General features: G+C 42.6%; 1 protein-coding gene across 1 annotated transcript in view; it reads right to left on the bottom strand.

Annotated features, from left to right (window-relative positions):
• Positions 1-26,069, bottom strand: part of MAPRE2 (microtubule associated protein RP/EB family member 2) — a 90,320-nt gene that overhangs the window by 63,477 nt on the left and 774 nt on the right. The window contains exon 2 of the mRNA XM_083748001.1: positions 4,247-4,309. The gene's annotated coding sequence lies outside the window, so the exon portion shown is untranslated. The remainder of the gene's footprint in view (positions 1-4,246; positions 4,310-26,069) is intronic.

Raw genomic sequence — 26,069 nt, forward strand, 5'->3', positions numbered from 1 at the left:
TCAAAGTTAATGCTTTAATACAGTTAATAAAGTTAATACAGTATGCCTAATACTGTATGTAAATACTGTAATACTGTATGTAAATAACGGGCTTTAATTGGGTCTTATACCCTAAAAATATTTAAGTATTTGAAAATAACTAATACAGTACTATAGTAATATAGAAATACAGTACTAAACTAGTACTAATATTTCAAAACTGAAAATTTAACATTCTGTATGTATTTAATTCTCTATTTTATAAAGATTTTTAATATCTGACAGTGAGTTTGGAGTAGCCCAATGCAAAAATCCTGAGGATCCATGTGGATCCGTGCTTTGTAACCACGTTTTTGCACCACTGTGACCCTAGGCCAGGGGTCTGCAACCTTTAAGACAAAAAGAGCCACTTGGACCCGTTTCCGAAGAAAAAACAACAACTGGGAGCCGCAAAACCATTGCGACATTTAAAACAAATATAACACTGCATACATTGTTTCTTAGCCCAATGTTATCCTCGTCATTATAAAAATAACTTTTTTGACACTTTTTAATTATTTTTTGTTTGACCCCTCATAATTACTCCTCCTCATAGAAATAAACGTTATATTAACAAGTTACCTTTTTTTGAGTGTGTGTTCTTCACTCCCCTTCAAAACAGTAGCTGCAAATTGCAAAGCAATAGCAGCAAATCAGCCAGCAACAAAGACATGCTATATACCGTATTTTTCGCTCCATAGGACGCACTTTTCCCCTCCAAAAATGAAGGGGAAATCTGTGTGCGTCCTATGGTGCGAATGCAGGCTTTCGCTGAAGCCTGGAGAGCGAGAGGCATCGGTGCGCACCGACCCCTCTCGCTCTCCAGGCTTCAGGAAGCTATCCGCAAGCCTTGCAAGCCCGGCGGGAGTTCCCACAGGCTCACAAGGCTTGCGGGCAGCAGCCTGCAGCCCCAGCGAGTGTCCGCAAGCCTTGCGCGCCTGGCGGGAGCTCCCGCCAGGCGCGCGAGGCTTGGGGCGGCAGCCTGTTGCCCGAAGCACAGGGAGCCCTCCGGAGGGCTCCCCGTGCTTCAGGCGAGTGTCTGCAAGCCTTGCGCGCCCGGCAGGAGCTCCCGTCGGGCGCGCAAGGCTTGGGGCGGCAGCCTGTTGCCCGAAGCACAGGGAGCCCTCCGGAGGGCTCCCCGTGCTTCGGGCGAGTGTCTGCAAGCCTTGCGCACCCTGCAGGAGCTCCCGCCGGGAGCTGCTGCTGCTGGGAGCCCCCACAACCCCCGAAAGAGGACTCGCTCCAGAGATCCTGGCGGCTCCCAACCCGGGGTCGCTTCACCGCGCGGGGCAACAATGAGTGAAAGGAGGCGCACTAAAAACAATGGCTCACGGGGAAGGCGGGCGCGTGCCGCTCGGCCCTTGGGGAGCCTTCCTGCTGCCGCTGCCCTGCGCCCAACTCGCGAGGAGAGTGGCGCTGCCTTCTGCTCTCCGCCGCCGCCTCACAGATGACAGCGACTGCACGGGAACAAAGGAAAATGCGCCTCCTCCCCTCGCCTCCACCCCGGAGCCGCGGCAAAGGCGTTAAAGAGCCGCATGCGGCTCCGGAGCCGCAGGTTGCCGACCCCTGCCCTAGGCAACAGTGGGTGCGTGATTTTTTTGGTGCAAGATGTAGCCATGAACATGCTATGTGATCTGATGGTGAATTTGGGGTGACCCAATGCAAAAATCCTGAGGATCCATGTGGATCCGTGCTTTGTAACCACGTTTTTGCACCATTCTGGCCCCAGGCCACAGTGGGTGCGTGATTTTTTTGGTGCAGACTGTAGCCATGGACATGCTATGTTATCTGATGGTGAATTTGGGGTGACCCAGTGCAAAGATCCTGTGGATCCATGCTTTGTAACCACGTTTTTGCACCATTGCAGCCCCAGGCAACAGTGGGTGCGTGATTTTTTTGGTACAGACTGTAGCCATGGACATGTAATGTGATCTGATGGTGAATTTGGAGTGACCCAATGCAAAAATCCTGAGGATCCATGTGGATCCGTGCTTTGTCACCACGTTTTAAATGGGGAGGGAAGGAAAAACACAGAAGGGACAAGAAGCACAAGAGGGGTGTGCGGAGAAGCAGCTGGCTAAGAATGCAGGGGAGGAGTTTAACGGGGTGGGGGGGAGGAAAGGAAGGCAAAAGTCCCCCCCCCAAGCCAGCCCTTTCTCTCTCTCTCCCACCTGCATCCCTAGAGCACGGAGAGGAGGAGGTGGTGGGCTGGAGCCTGCACGCAGTGTGACTAGGAAAGAATTAGAAGGAAGGACTCGATCCTTTCCTTAACCCTCTGCTTGCCAGGAGGGCAGGGGATTCTCTGCTCTTTGTTGAGTTTGAGCAAATGCAGCAACAGAAGCGGGTGGGCAGTAAGACCCTGAGGCAGAATGCAGGAAAGCAGCAGCTTCCGCCTTCCCTCCGCCTGCCCGCCCGATCTGATTTTTGCCTGATTTTTGCCTATTTTTGCCCCTGCGCTCCGGCGAGTCAGCTCCAGGGACCACACATTCGCTCAATAACACGCACAGACATTTCCCCTTACTTTTTAGGAGAAAAAATCTGTGTGTTATAGAGCGAAATTTACGGTAATAATTTTCTTAAATTATTGGGGGGGCGGAGCCCCCCCAAACGGATTTTTGAGGGGGCCCGGGCCCCCTCAGGCCCCATGGAGTCGGCGCCTATGTTCCCCAGCCCTGTCCAAAGCCAAACCATGGCTTAGCGTGACTGAGCAAATGTACAGGCTTCCAGTGAGAAGATTGTGGTTGTTTTGCTTCTGTATTGTAACTGTGGGCTAATCTGTCATTTGGCTTACTGTTACATCCTAACCTGAGCTCATGGTTTATCTCTTCCAGACAAACCACAAGCAATGCATCATAGAACAAGTATTGACTGCATCTTATGGTTTGTCTGGAGCAAAATAAACCGTGAGCCCAGGTTTGGCTGCAATGCTAAGCCAAATCACAGTGAAGCTCAAAGCAGTGTGGCAGCAGCAAAACTAGGAGGAGAACAGCAGCTGCAATGTTCTCAATGGGAGCCCACATGTTTGCTCATTCAAGCTAAGCCATGGTTTCCTTTCATGTTAAGTGTGGATTGGGCATTAGTGGCATAACATGCTATATGTTTCTTGAACCATCTGCACAGGAAGCACCTCTGTCTTGCTTGAATTTAACATCAGCTTGTTTCCCTCATCCATCCCCAAACTGCACTAGTTTGAATTTCCACAGGCTCTGAGATTAAAAAAAAGAAGAAGTGGAGATGAGAGCTGGAAACTCAGAAACATACTAACAATACTATAGCTTAAACTTCCAGATGACTTTCCCCAGCATTGTCATGATAGACGTTTAAGATCAGGAGGTACAATATCGATTCTGTGGAACCCCTTTGGCCAAGGGCCAAGGAATGGAGCTAAGTCCTGCAGTATCACCTTATGGAAACAACCAAAACAATGCCTCCTAAGCCCAGCCCAAGATATCCAGAAAGATACCGTGGTTGATGGTACTGAAACCAATGAGAGGTCCAGAAAAACTAGCAGGGTAGCGTTCCCCAAATAGGTTATCTTGCTCAAGTCATCTGTCAAGGCAACCAAAACTGTTTCCATCCCACAACGAAGCTTGAAAACAGATTGGAATTGATGCTTCATTCAAGTCTACCTTGAAATGACAGGATGCCCAGTAAGACAGAATGCATGCATGCATACATACATACATACATACTACATACTACATACTACATACTTAGACCAAACTCCATGCTATAGATTTCTCTTGCATTTAAAATCGAGGGCACATAAAAGAAGCGTTAGTTTTCAAAAGATGCATTTTTAGAATAGTACATTCTGCCACAGCATCCTCTTATTTCACACTTCTATTTTAGAAAGACTATCTACACATTGCCACCTTGTGGATATATCACCTAACTGTATTATTGTTCTCCAGTCTTCACATCACATTGCTTTTCATGTTTTATACAGCTTGCTGCATATATTGGATTAGTTACTGGATCAGTTAGTTAAGTGAGATACTTAAACTAATATTTTAAAAATCCAACAAAATTCTCAGTCATTTGTCATTATAAATATGGTATGCCATTGAATGGCTTTATTGTTTAGAAATATTGATTGCAATGTTTTTGAATTGTTTTACATGTACTGCCAGCCACTTTAGGCTTCCTGTAGGAAGAAAAAGAAGGTCATAAATATGAAATTCAGTCAATATCTATCTTAGTAATGCAACAAAAACACAGAACTTACTTTGTGCATTCATGCACCTTCCCCAATTGCTAGAATGAAATGATTCTTTGCAGCAATTCAGTTCTGAAAAAGAAAATAAAGCACTGTTTAGATCAGCAAGAAAATCAGAAGCAGTAACCTAAGACATTTGTTTTTACAGAGGCACAGTCATGTAGCCATAGAAAGATGAGAAACTATTCATTACAGTGCACACTATCAAACACAGAGCTACTGTTAACAAGATGCATCTCCTATATTGTGATGTCTCCTTGATCTAGGCATAACACATGGCTGAAACATGAAAAACACAAAAGGTAATTGGAAAGATAGACTGTAATCACTTCTCCATTCTAATGAGCAGGCCCCACTAAGCCCTGGGAATTCAACATGGTGCAATCCTTACACAATTATTTATATAAATAGTTGGAGTGTGAATACCCATAGGACACAGCAGGATATCTGTATGAATGTTACATCATGCTGCAGTACAAAAGGTGTTTATCTCCAAGATAAAAAAAACAGAGAGAGAGAGAGAAACTGTTCACAGATGTCTGAACCTAAGCAAAAAACAAAAAGTGTTTTATATGTCTTCTCCAGAATAAAACGCTGGCTGATATCCTAAATGTGAAAATACTGAAACTTAGGCCTGTAATATAAAATGAAGGATATGGCAGACAAGCAGTGTGGCTCTCGGGATTGGTTGTAGGTAAGAAAGCAGGCAGGTGCAGGGTGGGCTGAGGGCAGACTGAGGTTGGTGGGATGATCCCCATTCAGCAGCAGTAATATCCCACCTTGTTCTTCTTTTGGTATCTGCACACATGGAAAAGCACTATTTGTTTGCATTGTTCATTCATGTAACACAGTGTGTGAGCTATCTGGGGTAGCTAAATACTTAGCCATCTCACAGCCATCTTCTAGTTGCTATGGTTAGGTAAGATTTGTTCTCCTTGCACCCTCCAAACAGATTGCCTCTCAGGACACCGAGATCCTTCAGATTCATAGTGAAGCAATACTTTCCCCTCTTGAATGGCAACATTTGAAAATGCGTCAAGAGAACTGATATTACCCTTCATTTACTTTCCAGTTCTTAACAGCTTCCATTCGCTTCAGCATATCACTTGATATCTTCCAAGTACAAGCTGTCAGTTCCCCTGAAACTCTTACCCCTGAGCACCAAGACCTTGCCACATTTCCTTTCCAACACTTTCATGCACATGACAGAAAGGTGCAAACTTAAATTTCCCAGTTATATGGAGTGCTAAACCAAGTGATTTCAATGATTAATATTCATTAAATGATGCATGGAATAGGAAGCTGCTTAAGGAAGCAGGACGAAAAGCTGAGTCAGATCATTGCTCCATCCCACTGAGTATTGTCCAATGCAGCCAACGTGGTACCCTCCAGGTGTTGTTGGGACTACAACTCCCATCAGTCCCAGTCAACATAGCCAATGCTCAGAAACAATGGAAGCCATACTCCATCAACTATTGCTGACCTTGCGCCACATATATATTTGTGTGGCCGGAACATGTCCTTGAGCTATAGTAATGTTTTTTCTTTAACTTAATGGATGGTAGAGGGGTGTGTGAAAGTCTGTGCAGAAGCTGGCCTAGTGTACAAAGATAAAATTCACACCCATTGCTTGGCATGCTTTTGCCTCTGGCTTCATCCACCACTGGTGTGTGACCCTCAGAAGATTGCTCAGCAAGGAATGGAGTCACTAGGCTGAAAATGGATTCTCAGCCCTGATTTAGGTAGAGGATAATTCTCTGAAGAGAAACTCCCTTAAGCTATTAGTTCACCTCAGTTCTCTAACCTTAGAAGCACACACTACTTTGCGTTCCATTGCAACAAATGAAAATGTATTATAAGCCAGACACAAAAGCTCTGCAAGATAAGGGAGATCACTAACTTCTGGACTATACCAGGTTCCTAAACTGATACATGGTAACCTTCTGGCTTGTCAACCTAGCTTTTGTGTGTGCACAAGTAGGATAGCACTAGGGGCTCTCTGTGTGTGTGTTTGTGTGTGTGTGTGTGTGTGCACATGCACATGCACATGCCTAGCACCAATTGAAGAGGGAAGATAAAGCTTTCTAACTTATGCTTTTATTCACAAATCTCTTAGTTCTTTCATTTTGGTAGGGGCAGGCAGTGCGGTACCCTCCAGATGTTTTGGACTCTAATAGCCACCAGTTCTGCCTCAACTCAATTTAGGACGTCAAGCAGGCCACATTTTTCTTCTGTGTTCAGGGAATCTGACATCTTACAAGGTTGAAGGTATGACATATTATATCAGTTGTTTTGCTTTGAGAAATGAGGAGGTGCAAAAAGCAATGAAAGGCACTGAAGCATCACTTCCAGACCACTTGAAATTCTAACCATTTGCCACCCTTGCCACCTTGTACTGACTTGCTTTGGTTGCTGACCGTTCTCCAGACATAGCATACTTATAGACTTGGAAGGCTAATTTGCCAGTGGTACCACAGGGCAGGACTTTGGGGCAGGTATCCAGAGCCTCACTCAGCAGAATGGGGTTCCCCCAAACTCATCAGGGTTGGCTTACCACAATTTGAGGTGAATGAAGCAATACGGCCATCTAAAGAAGGGAGGCGCTATTAAACTATCAAGTTCGGAGTCTGAGGTTACTAAACTGTACTACTGAACTTGATTTAGAAAGGGGGAGTGAATTAGATAAAAGGTTGACAATCTTAGGATGTTGGATCAATGGCAGTTTTCTATACAGTCCTGTTCATGATCCACCTCTGTGGAAAACCACAAAAAATGGAGATACCACCAAAAACCAGTGCAAAGAGAACTGGGAAGTTCCATAGAAAATTGATTCACACACAGACAAAATTTAGAAGCCACAGTGAGTCTTCTGCTACACAGACCTACTCTTGAAGAGAAATGGGGGGTATTGCATAGAACTATTGCAGTAATCACAAACAATCATCTTATGTTCCACTGTATTCTCTCCCATCATTATTATTTGCCCCAGCCTATGAGCCAGTTCTTTCATTATAGGAGCCACATGGCTACCACTCCCTTCTTACTCCACCCCACACTCCCCATAGCAACATAAGAATGTAGGGAACAACATGGGAGGGAAGGACATGATTGTATGGAAAAAATGATGCTGGCATCAGAGTGTGGAGGATTACCATGGCTCTTGCAGTGAGATCCTTCCATGTGGTTTCTATGTGGTATGGGGCCCTCAAAGAGCAGTAACCACTAAGCTCTTGTAACATAAGAACAAAAGGGCAGAACATAAGAGCAAAAAGTCTGAAGCATTGGGGGAAGGGGAATGCCATCAGATGATGTGAAGATGTTCTGGATCTTCTATTGCTCTGGACACATGCAATGTATATGTTTTTCCCACCCCAACAACAGCCAAAGTCCATAAATTCTTTAGAGTAACAAGCTTTCATGTTATCAGTCCACATATACAGGATATTCACTTCCACACTCAGGGGCTGGGATGCCTATTAGAGGGAATGATAGAACTGCAGAGACATTCCAGACCAGTCTGTACATGTAAGTAAAGGACTCAGAACTCTGCTAATGTCACATCAAAGACACCAGGGACATAGCTACATTAGTAAAGAAATAGTGTTTTAAATGCATTATAACAATGGGACACCAGATGGTGCTGTGGAGTTCCATCTTTCACCAATGTGTTTTCCCATTACAGTGGTACCTTCGCTTCAGGTTACGCGATTTTGGGTTGTGCACTGCGCTGAACCCGAAAGTACCAGAATGGGTTACTTCTGGGTTTTGGTGCTCACGCATGCACAGAAGTGCTAAATTGTGCTTTCTGCAGAAGCACCGAATCACAACCCGCACGCGCAGACGTGGCGCTGCGGGTTGTGAACACTGCGAGTTTCGAATGTGCCTCCCACACAGATCACATTAGCAACCCGAGGTTCCACTGTATGAGGTTTACAACACGTTTTCCCGAAACATTTTTTTGATGTGTTTAGATCCAGTCCGGTACTGCTAGATTGTTACTCCAGTGCTGACGGTCAAATAATGACTTATGCAAATATAAAGACGGTGCTACTGGGCTGGTTTAGGCAGCAATCCTAAACACGCATTATGAAATCAGTTCCATGGAACTTAGCAGGACTTCATTCCAAACAAACTTGTTTAAGACTGGATTGTTAGTTTCAGAACTCGATAATCATCCACTTAAATGCCCAGTAGACACAGCAACAGCAACACGAGAAACATTTCACTGTAGAAAACAATATGTGAGATTATTTTTAGTGCCATTCAAGTCTCTGCAATAAACGCACTTTAAAGCTCTTACTAACATTATGTCCCCTAATCTTCAGGGCCAAGGATACCACTTTTCATTATCAATGAGCCTGACAAGCATTCATCTGAACAACTCTCACTTGAGCCCTCTGGTGCTCAATTGATTTCACAGTGAGTTAAGAGCTTGCAGCACCTGACATTCCATAACAAGATCTATAGAATTCGCTCAAGGCCACAGGCAGAACTTCAAAGTTCTCCATCATGCTGTCTTCAAAATTTTCATAGGCAAGTGATCATATCCATAGGAATACAGTCATAAATATTTTATTGGTTACTATTAAACCATGGACACCAGAGCAAGCAGAACAAGTATGTTGACATACATGGTGGCCTTTTGTAATTGTAAGTAAGCCTATGCAAAGCTATCCAAACTGCTTCCAGATTAGAATACTAGTTGATGTAGTTTCTTGTGCTGAATTTAACTGAACAAAAGCTATCTATCTCATAGTCAAATTAAGTAGGACATCAGTGATGCATTAATACAATTCCAATGTCTCTTTGCTCTCTCAGTCTTTTTGCTAATTGTAGCCACTGGGCATTCAAAGTTGGATCAGATTGTGTCAGGAGGGTGGAAGGCCCTTAACGGCTACTTTCAGCCAAAGGGAGAGAAAGAGACAGATGCCTTCACACATCTAACACCATGTCGAGTTTGGCTCCCAGCTATGTAATTTTGCTCACAAATATCTTATCAGAACACTCTTGTGATATTTCAGCCCCAGGAACTTGACTTTCTGAAGTATCAAGGAGTCAGGGGTTATTAAAGTGAACACCAGGTTAACTGACTGATATAATAACATGAAAAGGCCCTGCTCCATTTGCTTTTGTCCAGAGACAGTTCTGTAAATCAAAAGAGGCAACCTGTTTCAAAGTTAGCCTTTACTCTGCATTTCTATTCCCAGTCCAACCATTGCTCCAAGGCCCAGATCCTAGCAGCAAGTGATCATGCACTGAGGCACACATTCACATGGAAAAATGTTAAGTGGGACTCAGCTGCATACACAGCAATTTCTGTTATTGGTCTAGAAGTTATGGTTCCTGAATATATGCTCGCATGGAGAAGATAAAGCACTGCCTGCTTTTGTGAATCAGCTCTATGGTATAATTAAAGCACTGCCCCAAATCACTCTTTCTTTTTCCTTCAGGATAACCTTTGAGTGCCCATAGCTGCATGCAAAATGTCCTGGGTTAAAATTGTGGCTACTCCAATTAAAAGTATCATGAGGGGCTGAGAAAGATTTATTCCCAAAACTTTGGAGATTTTGCCAAAGCAGACAGTTCTAGATGGACAAACAGTCTGGCTAAGTATAAAGCATCTGTTTAAGATGACATTTATGCACCACTATATTAATCCAAGCACCATTCCAGAGTGTGCTTCCTGTGTTTTAAAATGCTAAAGGAAAAAGGCCGAGAATCTTTAGAAAGGTTCTTCAAAACATGGGGAAACAGCCATCGCCGATTCCTTCTCAGCAACCATCAGTGCATCCTGAAATTATTCTGCATCTGGCAGAGACTATTGTAATTAAGTATTCCTACCATCCTCTGTAATCCACCTTAACGCTACTACACACAACAGACTTTGAAGTCTCCCAACAAACATCATGCCCAGGCAGGACAAGTGCAAGACATTCTACCATCTCAAGATGGGATGGTGTTGCCACCACCTTTTCCTCATTTTCCTCACTGCCACCTCTTCCATCTTCCTTCTCTTCCTCCAGCGCTGCTACCACTCCCCCATGCTGCCAGCAAAGTGGCAGCAGTGCAGACATTCCATGTCTTGCACAAAGGGGTCATTCCACAGAGAGAAGCATTGCCTAGAGGGCTCATATGCCACTGATGCTTAACCACAATGGTTAATTGGCAAATTTTCTATCTAAAGTTACATGAAACCTTTAAAAGTATCTTGACTATTCCGTGTTACTTAATAACATAAAGGTAATTCACAATTTCTTTACTGTGAAGTAGAAAAGATAACCCAAAGACACACTGAGACTTTTAAAAGGACCTAGCTACACTTGCGGCCAGCATTAAAAAGGTTATTTTATAAAAGCAACTGTAGCTATGATCAGATCTCTAACAGCAAGACTCCGAGTATGATCAGTAGGAAGAATTGGAGGACAGAGTGATATATGTTGCTACCCTCAACACTGAACCTGCCCTGATTTAGACCATTTATTCATGGCTGAGATCAGACACCATCACTTTGCAAATGGGAAGTCTGGAATCTTACTTGTTGATTTTACTAGCTCTAACTTGTGACTTAGTTACAGGGGACAGAAGCCCACTGGAGTAAGAAAGCCAGTATGTAAAAAGTATCCCTATTCCAAAAAGGATAGAGTTGTTACTTTTTTAAAAACAACAGCAATAACACCAAACAAGCCAGGGATCTGTTCTATGTAGAAATGCAGTAAGGAATTGTATTTTGTAGCGATGTTCAACAGATGATCAGCAATGCCAGGCACAAAGAAGGGTTGCTTTCTAATAGGTCAGTTGAAAGGGAAATGGATTAACGGCTCCATCCAACTGAGTGTGATTCATTTCAAGGAACAAAAGCAGTGCCAGTAACCAGTAGCTCTTTTCAAGTAGAAGAAAACAATATCTATGCCCCCATTCAGGAAGATATGTCTAGCTGCCAAGAAATCATCAGTGTTTTAGGTCCGATCACTTTGCAACCTTATCAAAGTATTCTGTTTCCTTTTCCATCACATTTGTTTGCCAGCTGAAGCCCAGAACAAACCCCGCATAAAACAACCTCTGCAAAAATGCAGGCTTATTAGAAACCTCTAATGTGTAATCTTTTTGACAATTAGATCTTATACAACAAAAGTTAATACTTTCAGAAAACTTCACTTAGATAAGGAAATCTGATTTAAACACAGACCTGTAATTAAATATTATACAGTTAATGAAATTTTTATAAACATTAATTACTGAAACATTGAAATAAAAGTACAAATAGCACATAATAGTTATCACAAACAACTTATCCAGTTATCAGTAGAGGACAGCTGTCAGTATGCTATTTAAATAAAGTCAAACACAATGCTGTAAATGACACAAAATGACTATAAATATTACTAAATTGCAGTAGAATGTTGCAGATTAATTTTTGTGTGTGTAAATATACACAGTATGCAATAAGGTAAAGGTACCCCTGCCCGTACAGGCCAGTCTTGACAGACTCTAGGGTTGTGCGCTCATCTCACTCTATAGGCCGGGAGCCAGCGCTGTCCGCAGACACTTCCAGGTCACGTGGCCAGCGTGACAAGCTGCATCTGCCGAGCCAGTGCAGCACACGGAAATGCCGTTTACCTTCCCGCTAGTAAGCGGTCCCTATTTATCTACTTGCACCTGGGGGTGCTTTCGAACTGCTAGGTTGGCAGGCGCTGGGATCGAGCAACAGGAGCGCACCCCGCCACAGGGATTCGAACCACCAACCTGACGATCGGCAAGTCCTAGGCACTGAGGTTTTACCCACAGCGCCACCCACGTCCCTACACAGTATGCAATACTGAGCACAAAGAACAGTTTCAACCTACAGTCACCTGACTGGACCAAAAAAGACTGTCAAACACCTTAGTGGTAAAGTTTATTTTAGTGTGCTTACAAAATTGAAAAGCAGTGTAAAAAAATTTCAAATACTGTAACTACAAACTGAACTTCAGCTATGTGTATCTAGGTTCTGCAGTTTCTGCTCTCTGCTACAGAAGTCGGACCACACTCATTTCTTCTTCAACCCAAATCCTATAGGAGACAACAGCTGCCAGCCGGACTGCAGAGCAATCAACCACGAGGTTACAATCTAACAACAGGAGATGTCTCCTGGTTAGCAGCCGTATCCGTACCTGGGATTACAAGCACTGATAGCATTATTTGACATATGCATAGCTAGTGGCTCTGCACTGAGGAACTCAATGGAGATCAAGGCAGCACTGATCATGTGTCATGAAAGGACAGGAGGGTATTAGAAATTTAAGGATTTCATTTGATAAGGGTTTGCCATTCTGTGGCTGCATACACACTATACAAAGTGCTGGGAACTGTAGCTCTGTGAGAGGTAAATTACAGCTCCCAAGAGCCTTTTTTTGGGGGGGGGGTGCAGATGTGCTTTAAATGTATGGTGTGTATACAGCCATGTGCTCAGTGTTGCAATGCTATGCACACATCCCTATGAGAAAGATCCACTGAATAAAGGACAATGCCTGGTCTTCTTTTCAGCAACCTTACTATTCACCCAGGCCTTTTAAAATTTAAGTTCTGCAATTTCTCTGTTTGGCCTGCAAAGTTACCAGATGTGACACTGTTCTGTCCTCCAGACTCCAGTGCCTTACAGTCCCAGATAACATAACTGATCTCTCTGCTAGCCACATTTTCTCTAGCTAAATATATTGTACCGGTAATTTTAGAGAGCCTAGTTCTGCCTATTTTTTGAATTTTAGTACTGTATACTCAATCCTTGATGTGACGGGTCTCTGAACATTTACCTCGCTCCCATAGATATTGTATAACATTCGTAACCTAAACGGAAATCTAAATTTGAAGCAAATCGCAAGCAAGACAAAAATTATAATTAGCCGTGCAATTTCTTATTTACCTAGGACAAATCAGAACTGTGCCAACGCAAGGATTCAAGATTCAGCTGCATTGGTGTTGCTCTTTTTGCTCATCTTCCCATAGCTTCAGTTTCCTTTATCACTGCTACAACCAACAAAATGTAGTCCACCTCTATAACAAACAGCTTTGTATAAACTCTCTTCTAGTCCATGCTTTATATGGAAAATGCCCTAAAGCCCAGAGTAAGAAATACATGTGTTCTAATACTGACTCAAAAAGAGCAGCAATCATTGCAGAACCCATACAGGAAGCAGCAGCAACAGAGGAGGAGCTGTAATGAGAAAAGTTGCTGATAGACAGAAAGGGAGAATCAGTCCAGAGAAGTGATTCTTCAAGACAGTTGATGACCTTTTGCTACAATGCACAAACTCCACTTAAATGCAGACACACTTAACATAAATAGGTTAAGATGTATCTTGGAGGCTCTGAAACCATTGCATAGCATAGGGCAGCTTTTGCCAAAAGGGTACCCTCTTAATGTTTTGGACTACAACTCCCATCAGCCCCAACCAGCATGTGCTGGTGTAAGACATCAGAAAATCAAAAGGTATTGCAGTAGGAGGCACTATGACACCAGTTAGGATCAAAGGACTCTAAGCTACAGCAAGCATGCAATTAGATGCAGGGCAGCCCCTATGACTTCCACATGGAAAGGATGGTATTAATACTTTCTTACATGGGATGCACAAGAAAATAATGGCATTCGCTTCTAGACTCAGTTTTGCAGTGTTTCTAAATCCTAGAGAGTCCATTACATTCTGGCAAAGATGGATATAAAAAACCAATTACAGATAGGTAGCCGTGTTGGTCTGCCATAGTCAAAACAAAAAAAATTCCTTCCAGTAGCACCTTAAAGACCAACTAAGTCAGTTCTTGGTATGAGCTTTCGTGTGCATGCACACTTCTTCAGATACCTGAAGTGTGTATCTGAAGAAGTGTGCATGCACACGAAAGCTCATACCAAGAACTGACTTAGTTGGTCTTTAAGGTGCTACTGGAAGGATTTTTTTTAATAAAAAACCAACTCCGTTGCTTACCTTGCATTATTCAGCATAAGAGGCATTTAAAGAGCTATTCCCTACAGTGAAGATTTTGAAGTGCCTTGGCATGGGAACCATATGTAAGGCAATAAGCAAACCAGAGTACAATTATAAGGATGAATACAGTGCTTTAAAGTTTTCTTTAAAATAGAGCAAGCTACCCAGAGAAGCATCGTTTATAAGCCTGCTCATGGGGTAGAGATTCACGTTTTCACCTTTCCTAACTTTGCCTAGAGTTAGCATAGAACAGCCTTCCCCAACCTCATGCCTTCCAGAGGTCCCCATCCACACCAGCCAGCACAATCATCCCAATCAGGTTTTGTTTACTGGTGGAGTGACAAACAGGTTTTGTGTATCAGTTTAAAGGGTATGGAGAAAGAGTAGCCCACACTACACAACCAATGTACAGAAGTTGTTTCTGATACAGTGGTACCTCAGGTTAAGTACTTAATTCATTCCGGAGGTCTGTACTTAACCTGAAACTGTTCATAACCTGAAGCACCACTTTAGCTAATGGGGCCTCCCACTGCTGCCGCACCGCCGGAGCACGATTTCTGTTCTCATCCTGAAGCAAAGTTCTTAAACTGAAGCAATATTTATGGGTTAGCAGAGTCTGTAACCTGAAGCGTATGTAACCCGAGTACCACTGTAATTTATGATCTAATTTATGTAATTTATAATTTAAGACCCATTGAGTTCAATAGGGATCACTCCTAGCCCAGCTAAGTGGTGTTTATCTGGGAGTACTGCAGCCTGAGTCTGGATCCAATCTATTGCTTTTCATTATTTCAAAACCGTATTAAAAAAATCATGAGAAGTCTGATCAGAAGGTTATTTCTAAAGCAAGGTTAGTTTCCTTTAAAAAGAAAAGAAAAAAGCCCAGTGATTTTTCACACTTTCTTGTTTTGCCCACATCTCTGTCATAGCCAAGGTTGTTTTATATCTCATTAGTTCCTATCCAGAATGGGGAAGTAATTCTGACTTTTCATCAGTTATGTCATCACTGAGAATAGAATACTATCTGTAGGCCTTCTGGAGTGGAATCCGCATATGAGCTATCTGGTGGTCTTCCAACATCTAGCCATGTCCCTAACATTTTACAGTTGTCTCATATGCTTTCACAGGCTATGCATTTCCTAACAAGAACTGCACAAGCAACAGCCCACCAACTACTACCTTAACCACTTCCTTTGTTTAAGCCTGATGACAGGGCTTTCCTTCCTGAAGTGAATTAGCAAGCAAGAACTTTATTCTGTAGCCCCTCATTTACTAACACAAACACTTTCCCTTTTTGATATCTGTATCTAGCTTTGGAAGAAAGTAAGAGACAGTTTGAAAGTATTCTTTAGACTGCAACCTTTTAACAACTACTTTGGAGTAAGCTCTATTAAACACAGAGGAATGAACTTAGAAGTAAAATTGATAGGTCATTACTGCTAGATAAATCAATATCCATATTTTCAGCATCACAAACTAAGTACTTCTTGCCTGAATTTTTAACTAGACTTTAACTAGTAGACTTGGGAGTCAAGCTGGATGACATTAGGAGTTGGTTGGAAGAGAGAAAAGAAAGAAGAAAACAGTTTAGCAGAGACAGGTAAGGAAGTAACTATACTTGCAGTTCTGCTTACCTGGGAGTAAGCCCCACTGGATTAAATGTAACTTAAGCCATGGATAAGGACCACACTGTAACTAACAGCACCATGCATTTAAAGGTTATTCAATACACTATAGAACACATGACTCCCTCACAGAATCCTAGGAAGTGTAGTTTCCCCCTCACAGAGCTTCAATTACCAGCACTCTTAAACTACACTTCCCAGGATTCTTTGGGAGCTGGAGTCATGTGCTTTGAATATGTGTTGAATAAGATTTAAATGTATGGTGTGGATCTGCCCTACCTGGGGTATTCAGAAAGAAGGGGATAGAGCTGTCTCCTGCTTTCTTTTTACCCCTCTGCATTTTTATAGAAAAAAGCTTTGGTTTAGCGAGTTTTAAAAATTGTACTCCTGGGAAATACCATTGATTATAAATAGCTTCTACTCAAAGTTTGTTTGTTTGGCACTATGATTCATAATTTCTTTGAACAGATTTAATGACTCATGCACCATAGCATACAGTATAAGGAAAATGTGGTTTAAAATCCATCTAACGAAGTTTAATGTTGTACTTCAATACTTGTTAATTTCAAGATGTTGTAAAGTAGTTCTTGTCTTGACCATTCTAGTGAGGATCCCATAGGGAACTTGAGATGATGTATGTGAAAGTAATGGAATGTGTATTATTAAAAAATTCCCTAGGTCTAGCTGCATACAGAAAGTAATAGCAAGCATATCCTGTTCTCCTTTCCCAAGCCATTAACTTCCTCCCTTAAGCATTTCATTTGCTGGGTGGCCTTAGCTTTGCTCTGTCATACCAGATTGTGAAACTAAGTATTAAACTTAGATGTAAAAGAAGGAATCTTTTTCTGATGTTAATCTAATAAAAAGAAAGACATCAGCTACAAGTTGGAGTAGCTCAGCTGGTAGAGCATGAGGCTCTTAATCTTAGGGTCGTGGGTTCGAGCCCCATGTTGGGCAAAAGATTTCTGCACTGCAGAGGGTTGGACTAGATGATCCTCGGGGTCCCTTCCAACTCTACTATTCTATGATTCCAATTTACAAAGCTGTTACAACTCTGAGAATAAGTGCCATTATAACTGCAAGAAAGGTTACTCTAAAATTAAATGCAACTTCACAGTTTGATAGAAGACCTATATGATATGAGCTGAGTCATATTGCTATCATCTTTGATAAAGATGTAATTAACTGAAAATAGTTGTTTATATTTTAGCAATTATCATTTAATAACTCGTTTACTGAAGTCTAGGGCACAAGTCTAGGGATGTAGTAAGTTGCACTACAGACAAGCTTTATTTGCTTAGATAGATTAAAAGGTAAAAACTTCAGTATTTTAATTAGGGAGGCATTAATGAAATCCAGAAGCCCCAGATTCTCCCCCACATCCATTTTAGTCATTATGGTCACCATGCTGTTAAGAGGGCCTCCCCCTGCAATTCAAACACTGCAAAATTTCCTACAAAAGCACACTGGCAGAAATCCTGTTTACTGTTATCCACAGTTAACTGCAAAGTCCTGCAATTCCATTCTGCTATGGCAACAGCTTTGGGTTCACTGTACAAGATCTCAGTCTAGTTCCTGTACTACTGGAGTCAAAAACCGCCTTGGGATGCAAATGGCAGTAGTACTGTCCTGCTCTGGTATTTTGGGTATGCTGTACAAATGTATTATTTGGCACAGGACAGCGCCCCTGGTGGAACAGTGATTCTAAAAATAATATTTCCATTGCAATTAAAATGGATGCCCAAGTTGTTTGAAATGCTGATAAGAGAGTGGGGGAAATGGTTGGAAGTTCAGAAAGGTCTTTAGTGAGAATGGCCAGGTGCAAATCAGGCTTGCAGGATAGTTTCAGGCATTCTGCAAGGCCCATTTGTCAAACTCATATCTGTTCTTTCTCAAATTAAATAATTGAGCGAGGGAAAGTTCATTTCCAAAGTGCCCTATATTTGTAGTGGCTAAGGGTATTTCAAAGAGAGAGAAATGCAACTTGAAAGTGAAACATGTCCTGTGGTATATTTTGACAACATCTCCCCTGATCCAAATTTATGTATTCAGATGTAGTGTGTGAAACACCTCAGGTTTCTCTTACCGCTGGGCTGCTTTTGGAAGATATTTTCTGAAAGAGGAATTAGGGATCCAAACTGACTCCTTACATTGAAAGAGATGCTACCACATTTACATGTTATCAAGTGAGAACTGCACCAACCACCAAAGCTCAAAGTCCCCTGCAGTGTTCACCTTTTAATGGTGCTGAATTCTCAAAGAGGCATATTTCACAGAATATTTCATTTCAGGGCTATATCCACAAATGGATTTACTAGGATAGTCCCCCTCTCTTAAACTCCAACTCTAATCACCCACAGTGCAACTGATTCTCCTTACCTTTTCAACCTTCAGAATCCTATTTCACAGTAGTTTACCAATATTATGTGGCCTTTCCATTGCAATAGGTCAACCTCCAAGCATTAGGCGGTCAGTAGGTCCTTGTGGCTAATCTGCTGTGAGTGCTATTCAGAATAAAAGTGGCTTTCAGTCTTAGAATTTGTTTGTGCCTTTGAATTTTAAGTCAGTTTGTAATCCATGCGGAAAGAGAGGAAGAACAACTAAAGGAGAGACAATGGCAGCAGAATAAAATCCCCTGCCAAAATTCTTCTGGCCAGTTCCTTCACCACTGTCTCTTTCAAGAACAATGCAATATTGTGCATGTCTACTGACTAGCAAGTCCTCACTCCCACCAGAGCATTGAGTCCCGATAGTGTCCCCTAGTTTTTAAGACTTAGCTGTCATTCCTAGTTACAGTAAACACCACCTATATTACAACACCTCTCTTAACCTGTTTTGCTGATGTATTGTTAAGGGCTCCAAAAGCAGAATGATTTGTACAGTTATTCATGCATAAGTTATTCTGCAGCATTTCTCCCACACTTGGGTATACTGGGTGGAGCACCAGCTCTGCCCTTACTCTGAAGCCACAAACTGAGTTGTTTATATCTCTTGACATATTTAATCATAGAACAGGATGATTAAAAGAGCATGGAAAGTTAGCTTAAGTTACAAAAACGTTAAGGGTTGAAAGAACAATCAACGATGCAAAAATGTTAGCCAGCTTCTGTCCTAGATGACAAATGAAGCAAAATCAGTAGTGAGGACCGTAATTCACAAACTTTAGGTGTGTATTTTAGGAGTAAATAACACAGGAATCCTATACTAAATGATTTCCCATAATTTCTGTTGTCCATTCATTTCTCCCCTTAATTTTGCACATTACTTTAAGTTCATGGTCCTTACCTCTAAAGCTGTCTGCCCGTGTCCCCAAATACTCTTCCACGATTTCCCCTTTCTCCCATTTCTATTCTCTTGTTCAGCGCATCTACTATTATTAGTATTCTATGTCTACATAGTGCCATCAGGGTGCCCAGAGTTGTACAGAACTTAGAAGTAACCAAGTCCTTGCTCACCAGACCTGCTTGACAACACAAGGCTAGCACTGGTTTCTACTGCAGATGTGTTTTCTTTTGTTCTGCCCCACAGGATAGACTAATGATCCTGGGTATTGTAGTTTGCTAACGTGGCTGGGAATTGTAGGGGCAAGGCATGTCTTTTAAATGTGTGTTGTACATGTTCTAAAAGTATAGTGTGGATTTGCCTTCCATCCCTCCCTTTAAGTCTTTCCTCAAAGCTTATTTGGACTTTGCCCAAATTTATTCATTCTGTGCTCACTGTCTGCTACCATCTAACTCCCTTAACTTTACTATAAAACACAGATCCTTTTCTCTGAAATTGTGTTCATCTCATTTAGCGTAAAAAACCCACAGCTCAAGTGACCCCGGCAGTTCTGCGTGCTGTACAATGTCCAGCACACATTGTTGGTGGATTACTAATAATAATCTAACCTTGAATAACACAAGCAACAGACTGGTGGCTGATTGCCCAAAAAACTATTTTTAAACCCAGACTTCAGTCTTACTCATATTTAAAAGCGAAGTACTTATGCAGCTAGCAGATAAGAGCTGCCCACTATACGAGCAAATTAACTCCTGACATAAGCCCATGAAGTGGAGCAAGTTCAAAGCAGGATCCCCATAATTCTGAATCATACTCAGTGTTGGGTGTAGCCTGTGAATATTTTGTTGCCTACTTCTGCTGCAAACTATTTGGCTTTCCACTGTGATAACAAACAGCTCAGTCCCTAACATCATGCAACCCTATTTAGAGGAAGGTCCTAGAAGAGGATGGATTCTAAAAACATTGTATTTTGAGGGGGGAAGGGGTCAGGATAAAAATTTCAGTGACTGCTTTTCCACCCTGCTTATATTATTCTTTCAGTAGGATTAAACACTGTCACAAATCATAGGCTTCAACAAGGGGTCAACAAATCGTCATGTCTGAATCCTGTCCTAAAGTATTCCCTTGGAACAATAAAATGTAGATTCCAGGCTTGCTGTTGACAGAAGAAGCATAAGGGCAGATACTCTTCTCCTTTGACAGGCCCACTGCGCGTTGCCTTCTGACACATCATGTACAAGGCACATTAGAGTGGCTGGCATAATTCTTGTTCACCAAAGAATTGCTGCTTCTCAAGGTGCAGACATATATTCTAAGATTGCAGTCATGTGCTCACTTCCCTGGGAGAGAGCCCCACTGAACTAAGTTGGACGTACTTATGAGTAGGTGTGTATAGGATTGCACTACTAATAGGGTGGAGGTGGTTTGAATGCACAATTATCCGCCTCAAAAACATGCCTCATAACGCAGTGAATGTGGTGGCAAATGCACTTCCACCACACCCCGAGCACTCCCCACCACATCAGCTCCTTGTCAGTTTCACTCAAGAGTTTACAGTGTTTGACAATGAATACCTAAGTGCTGATTGCTTTAACAATGTTCCATATTTCTCAAGTCCTAATTGATATGGTGAGGCACAATGCAAACAAAAGGAGCGGTGGCTATGAAAGACATACAGGCACCTGCACAGAAATGGGTCCAGACTATGTAGCATTTGATCACCTGCAATCTGACTTGCATACTCTTCATTTTGAAATAAGGCTTGGCCTAATTTGCAAAGCTATTCATAAATAGACTTTTAAAAGAGAATATATAGACATATAAATATTTTATGCAAAGAATATGTAAAGTATGAGATGTTAAATAGAAATGTCTTGGCCTTTTATCTCTAAAGCTATACAGTGGTACCTTGGGTTAAGAACTTAATGTGTTCCGGAGGTCCATTCTTAACCTGAAACGGTTCTTAACCTGAGGAATCCCCTTTAGCTAATGGGGCCTCCTGCTGCCACCACGCCACCACAGCGTGATTTCTGTTATAATAATAATAATAATAATAATAATAATAATAATAATAATAATAATTTATTATTTATACCCCGCCCATCTGGCTGAGCCTCCCCAGCCACTCTGGGCGGCTCCCAATCAGTGTTAAAAACAGTACAGCATTACATATTAAAAACTTCCCTGAACAGGGCTGCCTTAAGATGTCTTCTGAATGTCAGGTAATTCTTTATCTCTTTGACATCTGATGGGAGGGCGTTCCACAGGGCGGGCGCCACTACCGAGAAGGCCCTCTGTCTGGTTCCCTGTAGCCTCACTTCTCGCAATGAGGGAACCGCCAGAAGGCCCTCGGCGCTGGATCTCAGTGTCCGGGCTGAACGATGGGGGTGGAGACGCTCCTTCAGGTATACAGGACCGAGGCCGTTTAGGGCTTTAAAGGTCAGCACCAACACTTTGAATCGTGCTCGGAAACGTACTGGGAGCCAGTGCAGATCTCTCAGAACCGGTGTTATGTGGTCCCGGCGGCCACTCCCAGTCACCAGTCTAGCTGCCGCATTCTGGATTAGTTGCAGTTTCTGGGTCACCTTCAAAGGTAGCCCCACGTAGAGCGCATTGCAGCAGTCCAAGCATGAGATAACCAGAGCATGCACCACTCTGGCGAGACAGTCCGCGGGGAGGTAGGGTCTTAGCCTGCGTACCAGGTGGAGCTGGTAGACGGCTGCCCTGGACACAGAGTTAACCTGCGCCTCCATGGACAGCTGTGAGTCCAAAATGACTCCCAGGCTGCGCACCTGGTCCTTCAGGGGCACAGTTACCCCATTCAGGACCATCCTGTTCTCATCCTGAAGCAAAATTCGTAACCCAAGGTACTATTTCTGGGTTAGAGGAAATTTGACCACCATCTAATTCCTCTTTAGAATAGGTGGTGTTAAAAGACGCCCTGGACGTCAGTTAAAATAAGGGAATCCATATCCCATTTTAAACTTTTAGAATACTCCTTTGTTTGACTGCAAACTAGTGAGCATGCATCTTAGTGCAACAGAATGTGCTTGTACCAAAATAAGCAGATCTGCCACACAGAGGCGTACCTAGGCTTCCTTGTGCCCCTGGCAATGAGCTGTATTGGCACCCTTCCATCCCTTGCGCCCTTGCCAGAGGAACCTGTGCACTTTGCCCGGCTGCCCAGAGCAGCAGAGGAGCAACCCAGGAAGTGTGTGGGTGGGCAAACAGGCTTCTAGCCATTCTGAGCCACAGGCCCTTGGAATAAGCTGCCCTAACCAACCCCTAGATATACCTCTGCTCCCACATACTGTTGGGATTTAAGGATATATTATCCCTCTCAACACTGCAATGTAAGTAACGCTTACCACTGTTTGGAACAATCAGTAGATGTGCCTGTGTAGGAAACAGAACTGCGAAGTTAATAATTTATCCAAGTTAAGTTCTTCTGCAGAATCTTACATGACGTTTTGCTGTAGTTTGAGCCTTTTTATCACTGCTATTCTCAATAAAGACCAAGTAACAAATTATTCTAGTGTCTCTCAGGGTCCATAGAAAAAGCAGCTCTAGTTAACTACTACTCAACTACTGCAAAAAGATTTCTAGTTTACATAATCGAAAGGTATTGATACTGTATGCAATGACAAATAAATACAATGGTCCCAATCCATCTATAGCTAGTTGTGTAACTAACTAACAGTGCAATCCTATGTATATTTACTCAGAAGTCTCACTGTTTTCAGGTAACTTGTCCCATTGGCTTCAATGAAATTTGGTTACAGCTAACTTTAGATGAACCAGGACGGGACCTCATTGCAGCCTATTCATCAGTTGTATAGCCAAAGGGGGGGAAACCCAGCTAAAAGTAAGTTTATACTTCAGTATTAAATGGTCCCTGTTCTTTTTTTACACAGCTTAATTACAGGAAGGATTTCTACCACCTACAGTTGTTGCATTTACTTTCTACATTGCAGCATCAGCTGTGCACTCTCAATTAATGCCACCTTCCCCTGAAAGAAACAGCGGAACAAAGTGCCTTTAATAAGATTTAGTAGCCAAATGATTCCTGACATTAGTCAATACACCTTGTCCCTCCCCTGTGGCTGTTATGGCACTTTCAGATGCCTGCTTCCCTGCACCCCCCACCCCAAGATCATAGTGCTTTTGAGAGTGCCTATCACACTGATATGCTAAACACCTACAAGCCAGATGTAAAATTTATTCCCACTTCAAACATACTAGCAGGATCAGCAGAGGAGAAAAACAACCATCACATAACACACACACACAAAAAGACCTGCAACACCTTTATAAGATACTTCCTGCTTTTCTGTAAGGTTTATTTATTTAATAACATACTTTGTTTTAATCCCAAAAAGGTATCCAAGGTGGTTAACAAATCAATAAAAGTTAAAAGTAATTTTTAAAAATCAGCATACAGTATTAACATCTTCATTTATATAGGGGCAGTGGTTAAAACTTTCAAAACTTTGAAATGAAACAGTAAAATAGCCTGGTAAGGGCCTTGGTATAACCAAGTTTCTATTGGTCTCCTTAGAGACAAAGCCTAGCTGACTTCAGTTGGCAGGGTAGAGTAGGTGCCACGACAGAAAATACTCTTTCCCTGGTAGCTGCCCACTGGGCTTCACAGGGTTGAAGGCTCTGTAGTAGAGCCTCTATTGATGAGCAGAGCATGCAGGGAAGAATGCACAGAAGAAGCCAGTCCTTAAAATACTCAGATCTCACACCATTTTGGGCTTTAAAGGTTAACACCAGCACCTTCAATTCAGCATGGAAACAAACTGTATCTTACTTTTCTCCACTGCGAAACAAGACTAATGTCAAATAGAGTTTCAGTTAAAAACACCGCTGTGTTTTTGTTAGACTCTACTACCATTCCTATTACACAACTGAGCATGGAGAACAAGGTTTCCTGGAAAAGCCTAGTCTATATACCTACTGCCCCTGAGAGCAGCTGGAGATAACACACATATTGGAATATTTCAGGGCACAGGGGAATCTTGGATGTTAACTAGCTGCTGAGGTCACACCAGTTAATGTTCAATTCAAACAGCTGTGCATTTTATCTACTGAATTTTTTATTAAACTCTTTCTCTCCCCTCCCCTCACACACTTGCTCTCTAGCTCAGCAGCAAGACCTAACTAAAGCATTTAGCATAAATAAATCAGCAGCCTTTACTGATTTTAAGACAGAATAATCCTGAGAGTGACTGTAACTCAAAGCAACCAAAGATTTATTATTTCCATATCTAGCAGTAGTACTGTCCATACACAATGCTAGACGAACTATGCAAAGCTGGGGTGGGGGGGGAGTGAATAGCTAGCACAGAAACATTATTTTTGTAGCTATTCTGCTCATTTGCACGACATCCATAATTTGTACAGGTCTTGGTTTGTTAAGGAGATCACTGAACAGATCAGGCCAAGTTTGCTTTTTTTTTTTAAGTGAAGTGAGAAACTGAATCTTTCCTGCCTCCAGATCGTATCTAACCTTTTAGACATCCTTGATGAATGTAGCTGTTCTTCAAGATGAGCATGTCTTAAAATAGATAACTAATGAGCAAATCCCTATGCCCAATGAAATTAAATACCCTCTTCCCTACATACACACTGGGTTCACAGCTTGCCAGAGTTATTTGTGTGTGCATGAATCCCTTTGCCCACCCACAGAAAGAGGCCAAATGGTTTAAGCTGAACCACTCTCTCTATGGAATTGATCTGCAAACTTTGAAGTGGTCCCCCATAGGGTGTGTGTGAAATACACCTGTGTGCGTGGCATGCATGTGTACACACTGAAGTTTGGGGGAAGATAGAAACCTGCACCAAAGCAGGGGCAGGAAGACATTCCCGCCAGCTACAGCGATCTAGCATTACAGACATCAAAATGCCAAGCATGAGTGCCTCAGAGAACTTTTCATTCCAGCCTCCTTCCCCAGCTTTAGGAGGGAGTCTGAGGGCCAAAGTTTAAACAAACATCCTTCGCCTGGAAGTTTTTGCTTTGTAGAAAAAGCAGTGATGGCCCCCAGATCCAGAACATGCACCTGATGAGGGTCAGAGTCCCAGACCAGTTTTCTGCTGAAGATGGCCACCTGCCTGCCTGCCTGCTATTTGGCCCCAAGTGTACTCTTTCAGAGAAGTGGTTTGCAGCAGAAAACTGGTGTTGGGCCATGGTCCAAATCAAGAGCACATTGTGGTCCCTCCCAGTTCTATGATTCTATGGGACATCTGCAGCTGTTTTCCTCCCCATTATAGAAGTGACAAGATTAAGTAAGCTTGCTCATTTAAACACACAACCAATGTCACAGGCAGTTCCAGTACAGCATTGGCTTAGGGCCCCTGCCCATAGATCTCTGGGCACACAGCAATGCTTACATACAGCTGTGCGTATGCAGGAGGGCCCTGTGTGTTGCCAAATGATTGGCTAGGACTGAGGTAGCTAAATTTTGATGGCGCTCGAGTTTAAAAAGTTTGAAAGTAACTGCTCTGTGTTAAAACACAGAATGCCCTCAATAGCTAACATTTCAGTTGAACGTCTGGCAAGTTTAAGATCAATGCTTCAACTACTTCAATTCCTACAACCAGCAACCCAGCCCCTCCCAACAAGGAAGCACCTATTTCCAAGGGAACAGGTAGGGTTGCTGCCATCTAGAAAGTATTTGCACACTTGCCTATCCAGTGTGCTTGCCAATGTTTGGGAAGCAGGTGTTTACTATGCCTACTCTGAAGCCTCAATTTCGTTTTTAGGCAGCTTACTCACAGTTCACAGTCTGTCTCCTGGCAGCTTTTCTCCCTTCCTTTCAGGGATGCAGTGTTAGGAATGCAGCCTTAGATGACTCAAGCGGTGGTGCCATTTCTCCTGCTATTGAGACCACCTCCCAACCCACTAGTCCACCTTGTGCTCCTCCACTGAAACCTGCCAAGCAAAGCCTCTGACCTGTCAAAACTTCA

This window comes from Podarcis gaigeae, assembly GCF_964106915.1.
Source record: "Podarcis gaigeae genome assembly, chromosome: 7".
Classification (NCBI taxonomy): domain Eukaryota; kingdom Metazoa; phylum Chordata; class Lepidosauria; order Squamata; family Lacertidae; genus Podarcis; species Podarcis gaigeae.